We start from the raw sequence: 21,142 nt of genomic DNA on the forward strand, positions 1-21,142 counted from the left end.
TCGCAGTTTCTAAAATTAGATAACTCTCAAGTTAGAGTTGGCCTCTCCACAAATTGAGTTTTTGGGAAAAGAAATTTTGAAACCTTTTTTCTTCCTTCTATTCCTCCTTGCTCCATTATATGTATTTTTTCTCGACTTTAATATCCGGTCTAGAGGAATAGTTTTCTGCAAACAGTAGAAGAAACCTTTTAAAAATAACATCGGTTTCGAGTTAAGGTCGCCAAGTCTCTGGTTTTTCGCCAGATGGGTCGGTTGTAATTTCTCCCAGTGGAAGGCTAACTTGACATTCTGACATATTTTTTTTGCCATTTCGAATAAACGAGAAACCTCGTAAATTATTCCACCGGTGGCCGAGCATGAAACTCACTAATGCGATAATTTATGACATCAACAAATTTTTTTTTTAAACATTTATTTTGTGGAAATAACCCGAAATAGCTAAGTTTCAAATCGATTTATTTTTTATTTAATTGAAATAAAAGTGAGTCATAAGCAAAAATTTTAAACATGGCGGAAATAGATTTCTTGTGAAAAGTCCATAATTATCTCTTGCGTTGTGTTTTAGTTAACAGATGAATTAAGACACGATTTTAAGAGTGGAATTATAATTAATCAAGGAAATATCCATTATAACATTGTCGTTTGCAATTACTCATAAAAAAAAGGAAGAAAATCTTTTTATTCTTTAGGACAATGGAAGTCAATTGGAAAAAGTAAGCAATGCACAGATATACAGGGTTATTCACGATTCCCTCCGGGATTTCGAACTGATATAGTAAAAAATCGAAGACGAATATGGCAAAAAAGAACATATGAAATTATTCCGAAAGTATTCAAGTTTTAATTTAAGCAGTTGCCGGTAGATGGCAGTAACATGTACCACTGAAGCCAGTTGTAGTAAAGAAAAATGGCGTTTACAGGCAGAGGGACATTTTGCGGAGGGACAATTATGAATAACCTGTATATATCTGCTTTCATTAACTACCACTGACAAAAAAATTAACAAAAATGCATCAAATAGTCGGAATCTGTGAAGCATTATCCAAAATTACAAAAAATTCAAAATCGTTAAGTGTATGCTAGACGGAGTTAGGAGAAGCAACAAGACCGTACTCTTAATACTAACATACACACAGAGATACCTACAACAAGAAATTTTCAGTATCGGTAGAGAACTACAAACTGAAATTTGCGATTTTTGGTAGCACCAAACTTTAAAGAAGCTCAACACGTCCTAACTGTAACAAAGTGGTACATAAGCTTTTGAATTATTTAGAAATAGTAGTGAGTCATATATATATACAAAATAAATAATTTTGGCCTCCCAATTATTTTAAACGCATATATAAAAGGTTTGAAATCTAATTAATATGAAATTTAAATTTTAACTTATAATTCGCAATTTTTAATTTTAATTAAAATTGCAATTTTTATTTCATTACCATTTGGAAAAAAACATTTCTTAACTCATATTTTGTAAGTATGAGAAAAGAGTCTTTATTCCATTTGTAATTCAGAATGTTATAGACAGCACCAATTATCATTTTTATAAAAACTAAAAAATGGTAACTCAGTGTAACTTTTTAAATTTATTTTGGAGAAACAAAGATATCTGAAAGTATAAAATATAATAATAATACGAGTTATAATTGTATACGTAATTATGCGTTTGCAATATTTTTGAAACTGAAGTGCGAGTTATTATTCGAACTAATCAAGTAATGATTCTTACATGGAACTTTCCATGTAACTTTAGCAATGATTCCTGATAAAAAAAAAATTTCCAGGGATGCTTTTTTTATCACAAGGAAGTGTTCCACTATTGCAATGATAGCCGGGAAATGATTTTAAGTAGGTTGTCTAGATGAGCTCGGGCTTGCTTTAGAGGTCCGAGTCTGAAGAATTTTAATCTAAGCCCACCCGAGTCCGGAATACATGGGATTACTTAGAACTCGAATCGGCGAAGTCAGATATATACTTCGGATAAAGACCCAATTTAGCGATTTTTGTCATTTGGCTTTTGATATTTAACACGTTGAGCGCCGCGTCAGTCATCGGTGGCTGACACTGGATTTTCCATTTAGGGCCACGTCAACCACCGGTGGCTGATACTAAAATTACATTTAGGCCGCGTCAAACACCGGTGGCTGACACTGAAATTACATTCAGGACGCGTCAACCACCGGTGGGTGACACTGAAATTACATTTAGGCTGCGTCTGCCACTGCTTGCTGACACTAGCCTTTCACATAGGCCGCGAAAAACAGCTGACTGACGGCGTATAACATGATATAGATCTATAAACTGTACATTTTCTTATGGAATTTCAGAAAATTTATTTAAAATTTACTTAATTATTGTGTTTCTTAGTTTAATAAATTCAATTTAGTAGATTTTCATCCACCACTATTTTTAAATAATTCGTAGGTATATATAATACACCACTTTTTCAGATATGTCATGCCAAACCTTTATAAACTAGTAAAATCTGTCTACATTTGAAATTTAGTTACTAGTTATTTACCGTGTGGCCTGACGACAAGCCATGTAAAACTAGCGTGGCATTTAACGTGTTAAACAAGGGAATTAGTAAATTTAAACCTATTCCATTGCTAAATTGTGAAAGAAAAAGTGAAAAGAAAAACTGAACCTCGTGAAACTCCAAGATGACTGAAACAAAAAGTAAAAAATAAAATCAAAATTTTAAACTAAATGAAAGTCACTTGACAATTAGCGTTTGCCTCATAACGCAAAAGCTCCGAACAGCAGATCGCTGTAAATGTTTATACTAAATAACTGAACTAAACGTTTGTTTCAAAGTATTAAAAAAGTTTATGAACATTTTATCAAGAACGTGAGCCAGCCCAAAACAATTTATCAGTCAGACCCGGGCTTCCGAGGGCGGGTTGAGCCCGTTTCATCTTTACAGTCTATTGTTGACGAACACCTCAAAAAAATCTCTATTATTGGTTCTGTTAATTACCATTTCTTTTTTTAAGAAAAAGTAAATATTATTCAGTAATTTTGAAAGTACTGTGTAGCGAACTAAATAAATAATTTTGATTGCTAAAAATTGATTTAACATGTTGTTTCAAAACATGTTAAGTCTATAATTTTGGGAAATAGTCGATGTAGAAGTAAAGCTCACGAAAGTACCCTAGTTAGACAAAAAAAAATTTCATATACGTTAGTAATGCATATTACGTTCGTTTAGTTATGCGAACGGACACAGGCAAGTAAAAAGTGATGATTATTAAAAACAAAAATCTATTAAAAGAGATCAAAATTTGATGCATATTTTTTTAGTTTATTATTGAATCTGTATTAAGAGAATTTAATCATTTTTAAACAACAATAATTTATAATATATATCATAGTGGTAGTTGCGTTTAAATAAATAAAAAAATTAAATAAATAAAAATTAAATTACATTTTTTCAACTTCTTATATTTTTAGTCACTGTTAATTCAATCTATATCACTTTTTATACGAGAATCATTACTAATTGATGTTTCGTTTTTCTTAATTATAAATTATTCGGTGTAATTTATTATAAACAAGAGTAAAATTTAAGATAATAGTCCCTTTGTTCAAAATAAATGCATGTTTATTTATGATCCGTAAGTATGAAAACAAATATATATTTTAATTCTATTAAAGAAAAATCCACTGCTGACATTTAAAATCCACATTTTGTTGTCCCTTTAAAAACGCAGATTTTATTATTATTATTATACTAATTTTATTTTGATGCAAATATTGTTGTCAGATTTCTTTCTTTTTCTCAAGGCTATAGTCATATTTTTTCCCAATATGCCATTCAGAATTTCGTTGCCGAATGCTGAAGCTCATTTATCGTTTGCAGATAAGAAAAAAAAGACGTGATGCCACAATTGTTTTACCGAAAACATTTGCTACAAAATAATAACGAGGTTTCATCTGTCATGGTCAAGTTCAAAAAGAAAACAATCTCTTGCCGTAAATGTCAAGAATAGGTATAGATTTTTTTTTCCTTATTCTGTTTTACTCGAAATGCAGTATGACAATGGAGAATTCGAACATTAGATAGCAAGGTCATTTTAACTGCGAACGATAGTTTTTTGTTTTCGGCCTGCGGGGAAAAAAATCGATTGAGCTTTCGAGCGATTTGACGATTTTAAAATGCAATTAAAATAGTGCTAATATTATTTTGCAATCAGTTAAAAGTGAAAGGGAAATTAGATTAAAGCAATTACTGGCGCCAGCTGAGGTAGCAAAAGATTTGTTTAGAGTTTAAAAAGCAGATGCTTTCTTGAGAACCAATTCGAAAGTATTTGTATTTATTCTATTCTTTTTTCTTTCATATGATTGATGACTTAAGAAGGTGCTCAAACAGTTATAAAAATGAAAGTTTAACTAATTGATAAAAAATATAAAAACTACAAAAAAACAACAACTTGTGTTTTAGAGGTAATAAATTCTAAAGTAATATTAACCCCTTGACATACGAAGACGTCTGAGAGACGTCATTTGTTTCTTATGTCAAAACAATAATTGACGTGTCTCAGACGTCTTCAACACAGAGATGCCAACTTGCTCCGGACAGCAAATAAATATTTTAAAGTGGTAGTTTATCAATTGTGATTCTTGATTTAATGAAAGTGAATTTAGTAGATTTTTATCCACCACTACTTCTAAATAATTTGTAAGCTTATATAATTCACCGCTCCTAGAATAATGTACTGCAAAGAGCAACCCAACACGAGTAAAAATAGTCAAGAGGGTTGTGGGAAGTATAATTTCCACCACTTTTAATTTAGGTTTTCTAACCCTCCGTGTACGGCTCCCGCGAATTGAGCGGGGTATCTGTTTCATTCCCCAATACGGGTCACGTGAAAATCGCGGGCGAAGAAATGTTTCCCCGTGTACGACCATCATCTGATGCTTATTTTCGCTACTAGGTGGCACTAGAGGGTTTGGGAATTTCGCTAAATTATATAGAAAAACTCGTTGAAGGAAGATAGTAACGCCTGCTTTTTAATATAGTAACCAGTAGATTGATGCTTTAAAGTTGCCTTTCATATCATACTTATAATTTTTGATATTTAGTGGTGAAAAAATTACTTAAAATGAAAAATACTAAACTAAAAGAAACTTAAAAATTATTTCAGGACCGGAAAGTATAAAAACTGAGCCGAACGCGGAGGGTTAAAGTGCGTTTGAATAAAATTGGTAACCATTTGTTAGTTTAAAAAACGTATAAAAGTAATAAAATACATAATTCTTTTTGAAGTTTATAGCATTTATAAAATTTATTTTGTAAATAAAGAAAAATAAAAGTCAATAAGTAATATATGGTCGTGTTAAATATATTTACCACCAAAAAAATTGCCTTTTTATAAACAAAATGGGTTTTTTTCTTTCTTATATCAATTACTATTCTTAAAACAATTTCAATTCAAAAAATACTTTAATTTACCTTCACTAGAAAAAAAAATAGTGCGTAGAGTTCCTACGCGCGGAAGAAGTTAAACTTCGTAACCTGCGACGTTAATTGTAGAAGAATTAGCAGTCGTAGAAGGATCACTAGTTCTATTCAACGACTCTTTTTCCTGCTCCGCTCGCTTCCGTGCTCTGTAATAACGGTAATATTGTGCATTTTTCCCTCGTGGACCTCTTGAACCAATGGAAGTGCTTGTGGTTGCCTCATCGTCTCGCCCTGAAAAATGTATTTGTATTAATAATGTATGTGAATGCGTCATAATGTAATTTCAACAGAGAAAACCTAACAATCAATTGATATTCACAAAAGACGTACCTTGACATAACCTTAAATCCGTCGCATTGTCCGTGGGATTGTTTTCACTCATTTTTTACAATTGTTATCCAATAAATTTGAAAATAAAAAATACTACTATCCTATTAAATTATATGAGTATCAAATCAAACTAAAAAATATTTATAGAAAAGCAATACTTTTATTATTTTTATGTTAGTGAGAACCAAAACAATATGGAAATGAATGAAAGAAAACTGGATCCTAGGACGTGATTTCCCGGCCAATAAAAATGTAGCGTTAAACGTTTAACGCAACTTTGTTGGAAGTCGCATAAGAAGTATAACGTCAATAAATGGCCCATGAAAGGGTTAACAGAGGTCCACCTTTTGGTCAATGAAGGTTTACTTGATCTTACCGTTATTCATTATGAATATTTGTTAATTCTTGTAATTTTCGTTTCCCTGCTTTATATATGTCTTGTTCTTTTCTATACATTTAATTATTAGTTGCTTATTACCCTGGCAAAGTGCCATTCTTTCTTCTCTACTTTAACATGCGCCATTATTTGTTGCATTTTATGTAATATGTCTATTGTTTTTACTTATGTTCTCATTCGATAAATAATAGATAAATACGGATGAACTTGTAACTCACGAGTTTACTTATGTTCTCATTCGATAAATAATAGATAAATAAAGATGAACTTGTAACTCACTCGTCTACTTATGTTCTCATTTGATAAATAATACATAAATACGGCTGAACTTGTAACTCACGCGTCTACTTATGTTCTCATTCGATAAATAATAGATAAATACGGATGAACTTGTAACTCACGCGTCTACTTATGTTCTCATTCGATAAATAATAGATAAATACGGATGAACTTGTAACTCACACGTCTACTTATGTTCTCATTCGATAAATAAGGATGAACTTGTAACTCACGCGTCTAAAGGGTAAATTTTCCATTTTGGGTCACTCCCTCGCAATAAGTTCAAAATGGCGTCTAACTCTTGTATGGAAATAAAGGTTAACTAATATATTCTTTCTGTACATAATTGATAACGTTACAAACAACGCCAATCAAAGCAAATATATCTGATTTAGAAACTACTTAAGTTTAACCCTTTCGCGCCGACTGTCACAAATACGTGACAGAAAAAAACCGTATCAATCAGGGTAAAAAGATAAAACTGGTAATCAAAGTATTTCTTTAGCAGTTTATTTGTGGGCGGAGTTATAATTGTTTGATTTATTTAATTCACCATTACTTTGTTCAAAATAAAACTATTTAGTTATACTTTGAATTAACATTGATTATATATATGATTAAACTAACAATAATTAAAATAAAAGCAAAGTAAGTCTGTCAAATTAAGCAAAGACTACATTTAAGTTACCGTTTTTTATTTAATTGCAACTTGATTCAGATTTTGTACGAATGCTTTTCTGAATCACCCGTCCCCAAGGGGTTAAACACTTTTCAACCGGTAAATGTAAGATTTCCGTACATGTTTTTGAGTTTGAGGATTAATTCGCTGATCAAGATTTTATGACAAACTTTATGAAATGATTGTTTAATACTCAGGTGTTGCCATGCCTGCCAATTTTTGCTGTTGCCAAAAAATGATTTACATACATAAAAAGCTTCAAAATTTTTTTTTAGATTATTCCTTTATCTAAATCTTTTTCTTAATTTATTATTCTAAACTAAACGCTCTTTCTCACACCATAATATTCACATCCTGTCTTTTAATTTAGTTATGGTTTCAAGTTATGCATTAATTAACATTTTTGATTTCTCCCTTTTATAGAATTGTGAGAAAGTCTTTTTTCCTCGACCTACTTAATGGACCGATTATAATTATTAAGACTTCCCTTATTCCATAAAACGAAATATTTTACGGATTTATTTTGCAAAATTTTCCCTTACTTTTATTGAGGAGCACTTCAATTTTGCGTCACTTGGATGCCATCTCTTCATGAATATGTCTTAATAAGTAATAATTGTGTAAAGCCTGGTGCCTGAAATCTGCTTATTTCGACCTTTCATCATCATCAAAATGTATTTGGGCTCCTGTGGCTGTTAGCGGCCCATCCATCCTTAAATGTTATCTTTAAGGTGGCTCTTTCTGGTAATTGGTATGCAAATTGGATTGAAAAGAAAAATTAAATGATTTGTATTTTAGATAAAGTTTCGTTGCTTCAAAAATAAGTTGCCATTGGCCCTAGGTTTACGTCTTCTCTCAAGTTTTCAAAAGTAAAAATTTCTTAAATCCTGCGGTTTCACAATTTGAGGTCTTTTCAAAAAATTTGCAATTTAGCTTTGTAATATGATGATTTAAAAAATCTTTGTTGAGATTACGACGAATATATTTCCACCTCTCGGAGACGACCTGCTCTCTCTCTCTCTCTATATATATATATATATATATATATATATAGTTCGGTAATATTGTTCAGCCAGACCAAGCAGACCAGACTAGACAGTAATAGCGTATTTAATTGTTAATTAAATTATAACGTAACATAAATGTACAATCTGATTTTTTTTTTTGCATTTACTGTACCACTAGGAAATTTTTGTTGTTGAAAAGTTGGCAGGGTAAAGTTAGTTGTGAGTGTATTTTATATATAGCGAGAGAGATTAAATATTAATCACGTTTATATAATTAATATAGTATTTTGCCGGGCAAACTTTACTTACTTCTTCAAAATATATAATAATGCATACATTTTGCAGCCACTTTATATAAAAGAATAAAATTGTGCGAATAATTAACGAAAATTTTTAGAGTAATATTAATGTCACCAATTTCAAAATCAGTCAGCAGTGTATACTACTTGCTATTTTTTTAAATGATAATATTTCATTACATCGATAACAATGTTATTTCAGAGATGCTAACTTGCTCCGGACAGCAAATAAATATTTTAAAGTGGTAGTTTAACAATTGTGATTCTTGATTTAATAAATTAAATTTAGTACATTTTTACCCACCACTATTTCTAAATAATTCGTAGGATTGTATAATTCCCCACATAGTAATAATTGTGTCATGCTATACTTTTTAAAAAGCAAGCAAAAATAACAAAATTCTGGAAAATTTTAGTTTTTAGTTATTTACCGTTTTATTAATTATTTCGGCATGTCCGGAGCAGTTGGCATCTCTGTTATTTACATTCCTGAATATTTGAAATATTTGTTTTGATATTTAAAGTCGTAACATTATTTGATATATTTTTAACTTATGAAGTGCCAATTTGTTCGTTAAGTCTTTTCGAAAAGATGAAGATGGTAGCACAATTGCTTCATTCATGAAATTTATCTCGTAGAAACAAGATAAACGTATTACCCACAGTTTATTAATGATATAAATATCTAATTTTTGATCTGTAATCGGATCACTGAAATATTTTTAATAAAATGGTATCAAATTATATAGTAAAATTCGTTAAAGAAGGATAGTTACGCCTACTTTATAATAGAGTAACCAGTAGATGAATGTTTTAATGTTGCATTGTATATGGTACTTATAATTTTTGTTATGTAGTGGTGACAAAATTACTTAAAATGAAAAATATTAAACTGAGAGTAACTTAAATTACGTTACAACTAGAAAATACTATTTCACAAAGCGGAGCAAGTTGACATCCCTGCATTCGGATATTTTATATCTAAAGTGATATCCAACGGTTGAAAATTTCATATAAGTCTATACATAAAAGTCCCACCACGTTGCCTTAATAAGCCCCTAAGCCTTAGTGTGTAATATTTAAAAAGAATGAAATATTCTTATTTGCATCAAAGTAAATTTTCTATCATTCCTATAATTTTGTGACACGTTCGGAAGACCTGCTCTTATAATTTTTTACTTTCCTTGTATCCTACTCACTAATTTTTACCTTCAGAAACTATCATAGTAAAAAAATCTACTAGTAAAGATATTGACCATCCTTCGCCTCAAAAATGAAACAATAAAAATCTCTACAATATTTTTTAAAGGTAGTTAGCTCAGACTGTTTAAAAATATGAACCACTTAGCACATTAAACTTATTTTACATTAACTTATTTTACAAAACGATGCTAAATAAATTTATTGTATTTCAATATTATATACAGGTCTGGAAAAAAATTTGAAATCACAGCATAGTTTTTTTAATTGTATAATATGAATATTGTAAAACAATAATGCTTTGAGTTTTGGATTAGTAATTTATATATTTAAGAATGTATTTAAAAAATTGAAATTTATTTATAAGACTTGAAGCAAAAATTTGATAATGATAAAAGCTGAAATAAAAATTTAAGGCTGCTTTTTCTGAAACTTTTTTTTAAAAAAAACCAAGGTTATAAACTGTGAAATGTATTCTGTCTTCAAAAACCTAAAACTAGTCTAATTTTAATCTTTATTCCTTTATTGAAAGCCTTGCATAATTTCATATGCTTTTTTTTTTAAATTTTGTTTTCAAACAAAAGTTTAACGAATGAAGAAAATGTAAAAGAGAAAATGTTGCTTTTTTAGTGCTTGGCGTGAGTGAAAGTTGCATTTAAAGCAGTATGTAATGCTGAGTAAAAATTTTAATCTTAAAATACGTGTAATTAAAAGCAAAATCAAAGTTGCAAAAATAGCACATTCAAGAACGTCTAAACATTGCTTTATGCGATGATGCTACGAAAATTTATGGCGATAATTTATGCATGCTCCTTAAAAAGTACTAGATGTTCTCGTCAGGTAAAATTCTTGTGATTCTGGTGGGATTTAAAGCAAAAAACTACAAACTATAGAAGAGAGCCGCAATGGCTCAGGGGATAGAGCGTTCACCTTCCAATGAGGAGAACCGGGGCTCGATCCCGGTGATGGCTGGTCGATACGAATTCCGCATCCGGCTTACACCAACCACAGTGCTGACGTGAAATATCCTCAGTGGTAGACGGATCATGGGTTAAAGTCCCCTTGCGTCAGGCAAACCGTGGGAGGTTCTCGTGATCTTCCTCTCCATGTAATGCAAATGCGGGTTTGTTCCATCAAAAAGTCCTCCACGAAGGCAAATTGTCTCAATACTTGATCCAGGAGTTCTCTTGTCTTCTGGATTCGGCTCAAAATTAAAAGGCTGTGGAGTTGAACATTTGTAGTCGTAAACCCAAAAATTTATATTTATATATATATATATATATATATATATATATATATATATATATATATATATATATATATATATATATATATATATATATATATATATATATATATATATATATATATATATATATATATGTGTGTGTGTGTGTGTGTGTGGTGCCAGTTCCTGTGCTGTAAGCTGATCTAGCTAGAAATCCAGCCAGATTATGTAAACTGCAAGTTAGACCGCGTGCGAATTTCCCTAAGACACGAGAGACACGGGAGCGCGTTATGGAACTAACCAAAAAGGAGACACTTATGGATTCCAGAGAGGAGTAGCAATGATAATTTTCTTTTAACTTCACGAAGACGAACTCATTTATTTTGGTGTTATTTATGTGTTTGTTTATCGTCCATCTTTATGGAAATTTAGCGTTTAATATATGTTTTGTTAAAGTACAGTGTCTCTCATTTTCAAAGACGACCACTCATGCCGTCCCCCCCCCCACATATATATATATATATATATATATATATATATATATATATATATATATATATATATATATATATATATATATATATATATATATATATATATATATATATATATATATATATATATATATATATATATATATATATATATATATATATCATATATATATATATATATATATATATACATATATATATATATATATATATATATATATATATATATAAACTATAGAAGATGGTTTAAAGATATCTCGGTTATATGAGCTGGTTTAATTTTTACTCTCCATCGACACCAATGCGGAGACATCAAAAGTCACCAGTTTGAAATTTAAAATTTTTGGATTTCAACATTTCGTCATCAATTTTAGTTATTATAATATTGCATAGTAATATTGCTACAGTAATAATGCATCATATATTTGAACTACTTTAGTACTTACACAAACTTAAATAGAATTTCAAAGTACCCTGAGTGCGTCAGATTAAAAGCGTGAGCTAAGACAGATATCCTCTTCAGAAATGCTCAAACAAATACTGTGGTTTACCAAATTTTAATTGCTAACAAATTCATCACGTTAAATGGTGGACAAAAAAGTTGCAAGTCAACGCCTCAATCCACAAATTTCTGTCCACAATCGCAGATTAATCAGATAATAATATTAATTGTAATTAATTGTTATTAGTTGTTATGCAGTAATATTGCATAATACATTGTAACTAAATTAATACTCAGAAAAAAACATACACAGAATTTTAAAGTACCCTGAGTACGGAAGATTAGCAAAGACCGATATCGTCTTCTGAAATGCTCAGACAAATTCTTTTACCGAGATATACTTGCCAACGAATCCATCGGGTTAAATGATGGATCTGATGGATGGATTTTCCTATCACTCCCTACATAGCTGAGAAATGGGGGCACTTAATATTCAATCAAAGGAATTTTAAAATATTCTGGTTATCAAAATATTGTCGCTACTGTTGTTTCTCATTCCACTTGCCAATAATAGCAAGCCTGCTTGGCGAAACCAAGCGAATTTTATGCAAATGGTGCGTATCTTCTTTTTCAGTGGAGCCATTTATGGCCAAGAATACGACTTCAGCCACACACGCCTTACAACCCGTTTATAGGGGGAACCATTCATACGTCCATTCATTCACAGATCGTAATTTTGACCTAGACCAGAGAATGATCAATCTTCAATTCAGTACTCCCAGATGAATTGGGTTGTTATAGGAACACGGAGGACTTTGTGACCCGACCGATTTAAAGTCCACCAGTCACTATCATCTGCCGGCAGGGATCGAACCCGAGACCTCTTGGATATGAGCCCAACACCCTACCAACCAGGTTGTATCGGCCTATGGAAAATATTATAATATTGCATAATAACCAGAGAGAAACCCAATACAGATTTAAATTCAGCGATAGGAAAATATTTGAGATCCGTTCAAAACTCTCATACAATAGAAACAACATTGTTCTCCAGTGTAATCAGTCTTCTTAGAAATGGGCACTTTATTTTACATAATTTTTTTTACTATGTTTAAGTTTTTATAAGTACTCAGCTTTACGCGTACTGCTCTGTACTTTACTTTTTAAGCTAAGTTAACAGCTTTTACAGTACTTAGCTTTTGTCATAAATATTCTACAATATTTTTGATAAAAAGCGATAGTTAAACTCTTCGTTAAAAAGATAGGGAAAAAAAGAAAATCTTCTGCAAAATGAGTCAATTGAGTTAATTGCAAATTTATCGTAATATTTTTGAAAACAATAACGTGCCTCATCATTCTCTGATAAACTCTACAAGCGACATTTAATTTTTTAATATTTTATTTATTTATTTATTTATTATACTTTCCTGTCTAGCCACTATTTGATACCACAAAACGTTGAAAATAAATCTATAAATCTACTGTGACTTAGATTTTAAATTTCTCTTAAAGGTTTTAAAAAATGTAAAATAATGTTTTTGTTTATAGTTTTCAGCTTTTCTACTCACTTTTCGCTACTAAAAGGCCAAAATCTTTTTAAAGAACGGAATTTCCGATCGTAAAAACTCTTCTTGCTATAAATGTGCATAAACGTATACTGTAGGAAAAATTTAAGATTTATTTGCTGGAGTCGTACACATTGAAGATGATGCCCGAAAAGTTTTAAAATCTTAGTGTCATTTTGAGTGTCATAATTGTTTGATATGATTATAGCAAAAATTGTCAAACTAAAACAGAAAATCCAGACTGCACTTTTGAAATGATACAAAATTAAATACTGAGAGTAATTTTAAAAGTAAAACTTTTTATGGGATTTTAAGATTATAGCTAAGTTGATAATTGTTAAGAGAGCTCCTAACAATATAGACATCAAGTAATGGGGTCCGTACCTATTTCTTAGAATTGAAGTATTCGAATTACAGAGATATCATCATTTGCTAATCTTGTTTTTTCAAAAACTCTAAATAAAAGTATTTTTTTTAATAATAATAGTACTACTACATAGCGTTCTAATTTAATCCACTATAACTATATAATTAATACATATTGTTTTCAAATAAGCATACATGCTTACCTGGAAGTTCTGACTTTCCACAATATTTATAGTAATAGTGAAGTAACTAACATATTAGTTTGAAAAGTTTGCCAGGTCTTAATAAGCTTTCGAGAGAATTTGTCTTTTATATAGGTATGAATAATTCATGTATCATGTTATGTAACGTACTATGTTATGGGTGCGGATCGTCCTTGGGGATGTTTCCCAGACTGTCGCCAATAGCCCGTTGTGCAGCTCTAGTGCGACGTAAATAAAGTACCTACCTACCTTTAGAGATTAATTTAAATTTTGTTACTAAATGTAAACTTATATAAAATTTTATAAGAATGGAAATACTTATTAAGTATTCAAAGATTATGATGAAGCCAAGCAGAATGAGAAAAAATAAATCTTTAGATTATTTTTAACGTCCTTAAAAATAATCTTCATTAAATTTACGTAAAATCTTCAGAAGTAACTTATTTTCAATACTTGTCAAAACCTGATCAGAAAATTCATTATAAATAGTTCATCAGTTCTGATAAGGATGCTTTGGCCTAAAGTATGAGGAACAAGCAATAAAAATTAAACTAATTGATTTTTTCGTTCAAAATCTTTCATTCTGCTTTACATATTTAAATAATAAAGGTAATAATTCGCAAAATTTTAAAAAAAGAATTGTCATTTGACGTAATGGCGTCGCCACAATGGTAAAAAAATAATTTAAAATCAAATTGATTGAACCGAAAATGAAATGTCAAAGTTTAGACTTGCTACTATTTGAAATATTTGTGCCAAAAGAAGGAAAACTTGGCAGGTATGCAAATAAACATTTTTAATCATAAATTCACCTCAGACATCAATGCATCATACGCTCCTTTTTTTAAATGAACTCAGAGTTCGTACAATTTGTATGCTGAACAACAAATCGTACAAACTCTGAATTGTTAGCTAATTTCATTGATTTTTGAAGTTCGTTCCATTGATTTATGATTCAATGCAAGCTTTATAGAGTTTCCTCTCGATTCCATTCGTACTCAACATTATAAGGAAAAGGCGAAAATTGATTTTTATCGTTGGTTAAGAATATTTCTTTTGGAACTTAAAAAAAACCAAGGTTCTTACATTTATATATCAGTGTTTTAACCAATCAGGACAGAAAATAAAACAAAAATAAGAAAAAAGCTGATGGCAAAGCCATTTTATTTACAGCTGCTTTTTGAGAGGAATAAAATATGCTCTGATTAAAGTTGCGCTTTTTGAACTCTATTTACTGATAATTTTTGTTAAAAAATGATATGGAATAAATTTGTTGCATAAGTAGGCCTGTGTAATTTTGATGACTTCATTGAAATTTTAATATTATGAACTTGAAAATGTTCGCTCGTTGTTGTGGAACTGGGAGTCTGAGGCCTTACGGCCCTTTGAACTTGAAAATGAGACCCTGGTGTTAAACCTTGTCAAGAACCTTTGAGAAGCAGTGCTGAGTTCTGTTCGTTATGGAGAATCCTGGAAATATGTTCGATTATACTGTGGAGCTATTAAGTCGTATCAGGTAGTTTGCAAAAGACATACTAGTCATATTACGATGTAATATGCAGCGCGATACTTATATAGATTACGATATAGATACTTATATAGATTTTTGTACTTCCTCTGTCCCAAATTAATTGCTACATTTGAATACTTCTGTTGTAATTATTAATACTGATGATTTTACGATTTTGTTTCAACTTTTTTCGATATTTTGGATGCTTTTAATAAACAACATTTACTCCGTAAATCAATACCCAATTAGTGTCAAAAATTCATCTTCAACCCCACCATTTTAGCAAGGACTCTTCCAGCAGAGATGCCAACTTGCTCCAGACAGCAAATATATATTTTAAAGTGGTAGTTTATCAATTGTGATTCTTAGTTTAATAAATTCAATTTAGTGCATTTTTATCCACCACTATTTTTAAATAATTCGCAGGCTTATATCATTCACCACTATCTCATGCTATACATTTAAAAAAGCAGGCAAAAATAGTTAAATATTTGCAAAATTGACTTTGAAGTTATCTACGGCTCTTTTAATTATTTTGGCGTACCCGGAGCAGTTGACATCTCTGCCATTAGTAGTCACGTGAAAATATCAACTAGCTAATAAATCATGAATTCATTAATACTATAATTTTACTGGAAGCGATATACTAAATTGCATCGGGAGTTATTGATGACTCCGCTTCCTTAGAATATAGTAACTAATTTTGGACGAAGGGGGAATAGCTTTTCCTAAAAAAACCAAGAGATTGATGGGTCCTTAAATCTCAGAAGAAGAAATTTTGCTGGATTTATGGAAAAGTACGTCATTGACTTTCTTCGAGGCAGTAGGGAAGCAGTTTAAAGTAAGACAGGCGTCTAATATATGCTCAATTATTTGTATATATTGTTTCGGCAGGAGCTTGATCAACTTGTCTTTGATTTTGTTATAGCACAGTTTCAATTTTAAAACTTTTGATGCGTCCTGTGATTTCTTCCGTAGAAGTCAATTCACTTATCTCAGTGTACTGAATTGAAATGATTAAATATTTCGATAACATTGTGCTTGCGTAGGTTGAAAAGTTTAGTCGTTTTCCAGATGAAGTAGCAACATTAGTTCATCATCATCGTCGTCGTCATATCTTTTTATCTTGACTCCTGGGAACGTTTACGGCCCTTTCCTCCTCCATCTTGGAGATAGTATCCATTAAGGTGGTACACTCTTGCGACTACATTACAAATTAGAGTAAAATAGAAACAACATTGGTCTTTAATATGTGAGAGTAAATTATTGAACTGTCGTCAATCAAATTTATTAAAACGAAAATTAAATTTGAATATAGAAATGTTGTTACAACATGAAATATATAAAAAAAAAAGAATTTTACCGAAAATTCAAAAAGTTTAGAAGCGCTTGACAAATTCAAAAACAGTTTCCACAAATTAGGGAAGAAAATCCAGGATATGGTGGGATTCTAGCCCACTCTCCACACGTTTTTTTATAGGTAGTCCGATCAGACCACTATGAAGGATATCCATTTACTGAACGAGTCATTTAATACAGAATATAGTTAAAATAAGAAAGTGGTAGCAAATATGTGACTAAAAATTTATTTTATTTATGAATATTATTAGTTTGCCTTATTAACTCGTCAACCACTACAGATTCAATTCTCAAATATATAAGATAAATTTCTCTCAATTAATTTTTTAAAAGGATTTGGGTTCATGCGCACAGCTGGTTCACTTTTTAAACAGTCTGCGCGGACTACTTATAAAAGACCGTGTGGAGGCTCTTTCCACAAGCTTATTGCGTCATTGAATTTGTTTTTAGGCGTTTGATTTTCTACCACAAGCCTATTTTTTTCAAATGCACTTGGACTTTTTTCCCACTTCAAAAATACTCACAGATTGTTATTTAAAATCCTCATCTAATAAGAACTTCGAAATTGAAGAATTTTGCAAAATAATTTGCGTCGTATGCTTCAACGACACAAAAATAAGAACTTCCTCCATAAAATCTCTTCCTTCTTTTTCAAAACTGCTACTTTTAGAACTTTTACCTTCTAAAGTCTTCAACTAAACTCTTGTAATTTAAAAATGACGCTTAAAAACACTTTTTTTTTATTTTAGTCCATTTGCTGCGTAGGTAAATATATAATTACTAATTAAATTCTTCTTACAATAGACTATTTGGATTATGGTTTATTCGAAACATAACTTCCCTAAGATGAAATATGTTGTAGGAAAAGCTGAGAGTTATGAAAATGTTACAAAAAGGAACTAACCAATTCTTGAAATCTGGCAACTTGCCGAATCTTACTGTGCAGATGTAGTTATAAAATATTATATTTTTAAGATGACTAAGAGTACTAAATGTCATTATTTTATTTTGTGGGTATTGTTATACAATTCTTCAATATTCGAACAAACAATATTACGTTGGCTTTATTTAACCCGTTCAGGGGCGTGAACACATTTAAGTGATGATGCTAATCTTCCTTTACGATACATGGTATTATAATGAGACGAGCCTATCCGACTCCAGCGGCCAATGATCGTTATTTCAATTTACAACGTCTTATTTAATTTTTTAAACTGCACTAGATGGCGGTTGATTTGCATAAAAATTTAAAATATACGTTGCAGACAATTAAATTAAATATGTACTTTCGGTTAAAAATTTTATTTATTTGAATATTTAAACTTATAAACAACTTCATGCGTTTGGCTCTTTTGAAAGCAGTGAGCCCGTAAGTTACTAGTTTTGATAAGATTTTGATAGAGTGGGATAAAGATAGAATGCTCATTTATTTGTCGTAGCGTAGAGTAGATTTGTCGTTTGCAGTTCTGAGTTTGCTAATTCAGGATGTTCTGGGTCAGTTTCGAAATTATTTGTTTTTAAATATCGTGAACATTTATTGCAACATAGGAGTATCCACTAACAACGAACAATAAAAAAAGTTATCCAAAAGCGTCAATTCATCTGATAATAAAGCCTTTGAAGAACAGTCTTAAATTAAAGTTGTAGTACTTATCGACACAATAGTAAATTGTATTTAATTCTTAGCATAACACATATGAAAATTTCAATTGAGTCGAAATACGATGCTTTGTTCTTCAAAATTATTTCAGATATTATTCCATTTACATGTAGTTTAAATAATTGTTATGATCATACGAAATATTCTAGATATGGAACCCATTTAATTACTTTCGTATCCAAACAATCTGATTTCGCGATAGATTCTACAACATAAAAGAGAACCAATTCTATGCAAACGACTTCGAAAACTTCTCTGAAGCAATTTAATCCTCTGAAATCGAAGTGCTAGTATATGAAAATGTCAAATATTTCGAGGAAATAGAGAGCTTTTGGTTAGGCATCCAAGGCTTGGTTGATGGTAAATATCTTTTACTGTTGATAGGGATTAATACGTATTTACATAGACGATCGATTGCGATAGAGAATTAAAGGGTGTTTAATTTCCGCAGACGGTAACCATTCGACGAAAATGATTTCTTGTTGCCATATGAATCAACGTTTTATTACAGTACAAATCTTTTGGTTTCTAGGGGGAAAGACTATATTTGGTCTGCTGTTATATGCAAACTTACGATCTTAATTAAAGTTCATCAGCTCTAATTTCATCTTAGAAATGTTAAATGCCATTATAACTTCTTGGGGATTAATTTAAACTAAGAATCGGGACATAAATTTCGATTTATTCTAATGAAATATATAGGCTTTTAATATGTTTTATTAAAACTTAGTGAAATGTAAGAGGAAAAATTCAAAGTAAATACTGTTTTTTTTTGGAACTGTGAGCATCAAAAGTTTTATTTTAATAAATATGCGTAAGAAAATTTTTTGTAATACAAGGGTTTTTAATCAGTTGTAAGCAATTGAGTTCATACTTAATTATTAAACTAATTATATTATGTAAACATTTTTAGAAAACATAGATATTACGTAAACATTTACAAAAATGAAATAAGTTAAGAGTACACATCAAAACGAAATCTCTCGTCAAAGTGAAGTAAACAATATATATCATCTCACATCGAACACAGTGTCATTCTCAACCAATAGCTTGATATTTTGAAATTTAATCGCTCGTATATTCGACACAGATTTACTTCTGATATAATTTTTTATGAAAAATCTCAATTATACATGCAGCCAACATATTCTCCTAGTAATAAATTAATAAACAATAATTAATAATTTCTTTTTTTTTAAGCAACTTTAATCGGAAATATTCTGAAAAGACTCAAATGTTAATTATTAGTTTATTTATAAACAGCTGAACGCTTGAAATATTTAACATTTATGTCGCTCTTTTTTCATTCGATACGAGTCTATGAAATTCTCAAACTAAGATTAAAAATAAAGATTTAACAATTTCAGAAATGACGCTTTACAATTCTCTTACGGTCAAACTATCAAATAAATCCATTTAATTGCTAAAACAAAAATGCCATGGTGTCATTATCTTTTATGAACCACTAGTTAAATGTTCAACAGTGACACCATAATAAAAAGAACATATAAATGGGATTTTTTTTTCTTCCGAAAAATCTAAGCGTAAAGTTGTTTTTGATGAAGGTTTGTCTTTTTCTGTTTTTCATGGCATTAGAAAGACACGTTAGCCCTTTTTACCCTTAAAATAAGGCTTAAATTTAGATCGTAAACTTCTCCCTTTTTTAGTATTATCACTGTTAAAACATTATTTATAGCTTTCAAACTTGAGATCTTTTAGAATTAATGCTGGCTAAAACTATTTTGATCCGTAAAAAATAAAAAGTAAAGATGAAAAAATCGTATTTTGCTATCAAAATGGCTTTGCTTTGATAAACTAAAACAAATTCTTCGAAGTAAATTAAATTTAAAAATAGAAACTTTGGAGTTATATTAAAAGTCGATAATAAATTAGTCTGAGAAATCAATATAAAATGAACAATATTGACTGTATAAAATAAAATTAAACAGTTAGAGTAAGGTTTAGGAAAATATTACTGATTTGAAGATGAAAATTTTTGTTTAAATTATGTATAAAATTTAAAATTCAAAAATTCATTTCATAAAATTACTTTTTTATCACAGTAGGTTAGTTACTTTTTATCATAGTAGGTTATCACAGCAGTAAAATTACTTTTTATCACACAGGTTTTGTGAGGAGGGGGAGAGGGAGCACTGTTCCCTGCTCACCCTCCTCCCAAAACCCCGTGTTTACCACCCATTCCTTTTCTTTTTTTTTCTTTCTCTTAAAAGTTGAAACTTTGCAAAACAATCTGAGATCATTTTGCTCTAAAATATCTAAATAACATAATTTTGTGCTTTATTATTTCGCTAATATGTCAACCATTATGAAATGAACGAATTTATTTGAAAAAAAATATGTATTTAAAAAATAATGAACTGTATTCGGAAGAAAAAAAATATTTAAACGTAGAAATATGGATTGTGTGACACAATAAGAAGTATTAAATGAGTAATTTTACTTGTCAACAATACATTAAGGTAACCATATATTATAAAACAGTTCAAATTGGAAACGGTTTTTATTTCTCTTTATTTTTTATATTTTAAAAATTTCCGCATAAACATTAAGATTTATGTCTGGTAACAGCAGATTAAAGTTTAATAATTTCATCTTAAAACCTTCGTTTAAAAGCTTCCCTTAAAAGTTCTCGATTT

The 21,142-nt window shown here is 30.2% G+C and overlaps 1 long non-coding RNA gene across 1 annotated transcript; it reads right to left on the reverse strand.

Annotated features, from left to right (window-relative positions):
- Window positions 1-5,501: 5,501 nt before the first annotated feature.
- LOC147809319 (uncharacterized) lies at window positions 5,502-5,870 on the reverse strand. The gene is made up of 2 exons (XR_015433532.1): window positions 5,798-5,870; window positions 5,502-5,698 (listed from the first exon to the last, which is right to left on the reverse strand). It is a non-coding gene; the product is annotated as an uncharacterized LOC147809319 (long non-coding RNA).
- Between the last annotated feature and the right edge of the window lie 15,272 nt (window positions 5,871-21,142).

The sequence above is a fragment of the Parasteatoda tepidariorum genome, chromosome 5 (assembly GCF_982258835.1).
Source record: "Parasteatoda tepidariorum strain Cologne lab strain chromosome 5, Ptep-v5.0, whole genome shotgun sequence".
In the NCBI taxonomy this organism is placed as follows: domain Eukaryota; kingdom Metazoa; phylum Arthropoda; class Arachnida; order Araneae; family Theridiidae; genus Parasteatoda; species Parasteatoda tepidariorum.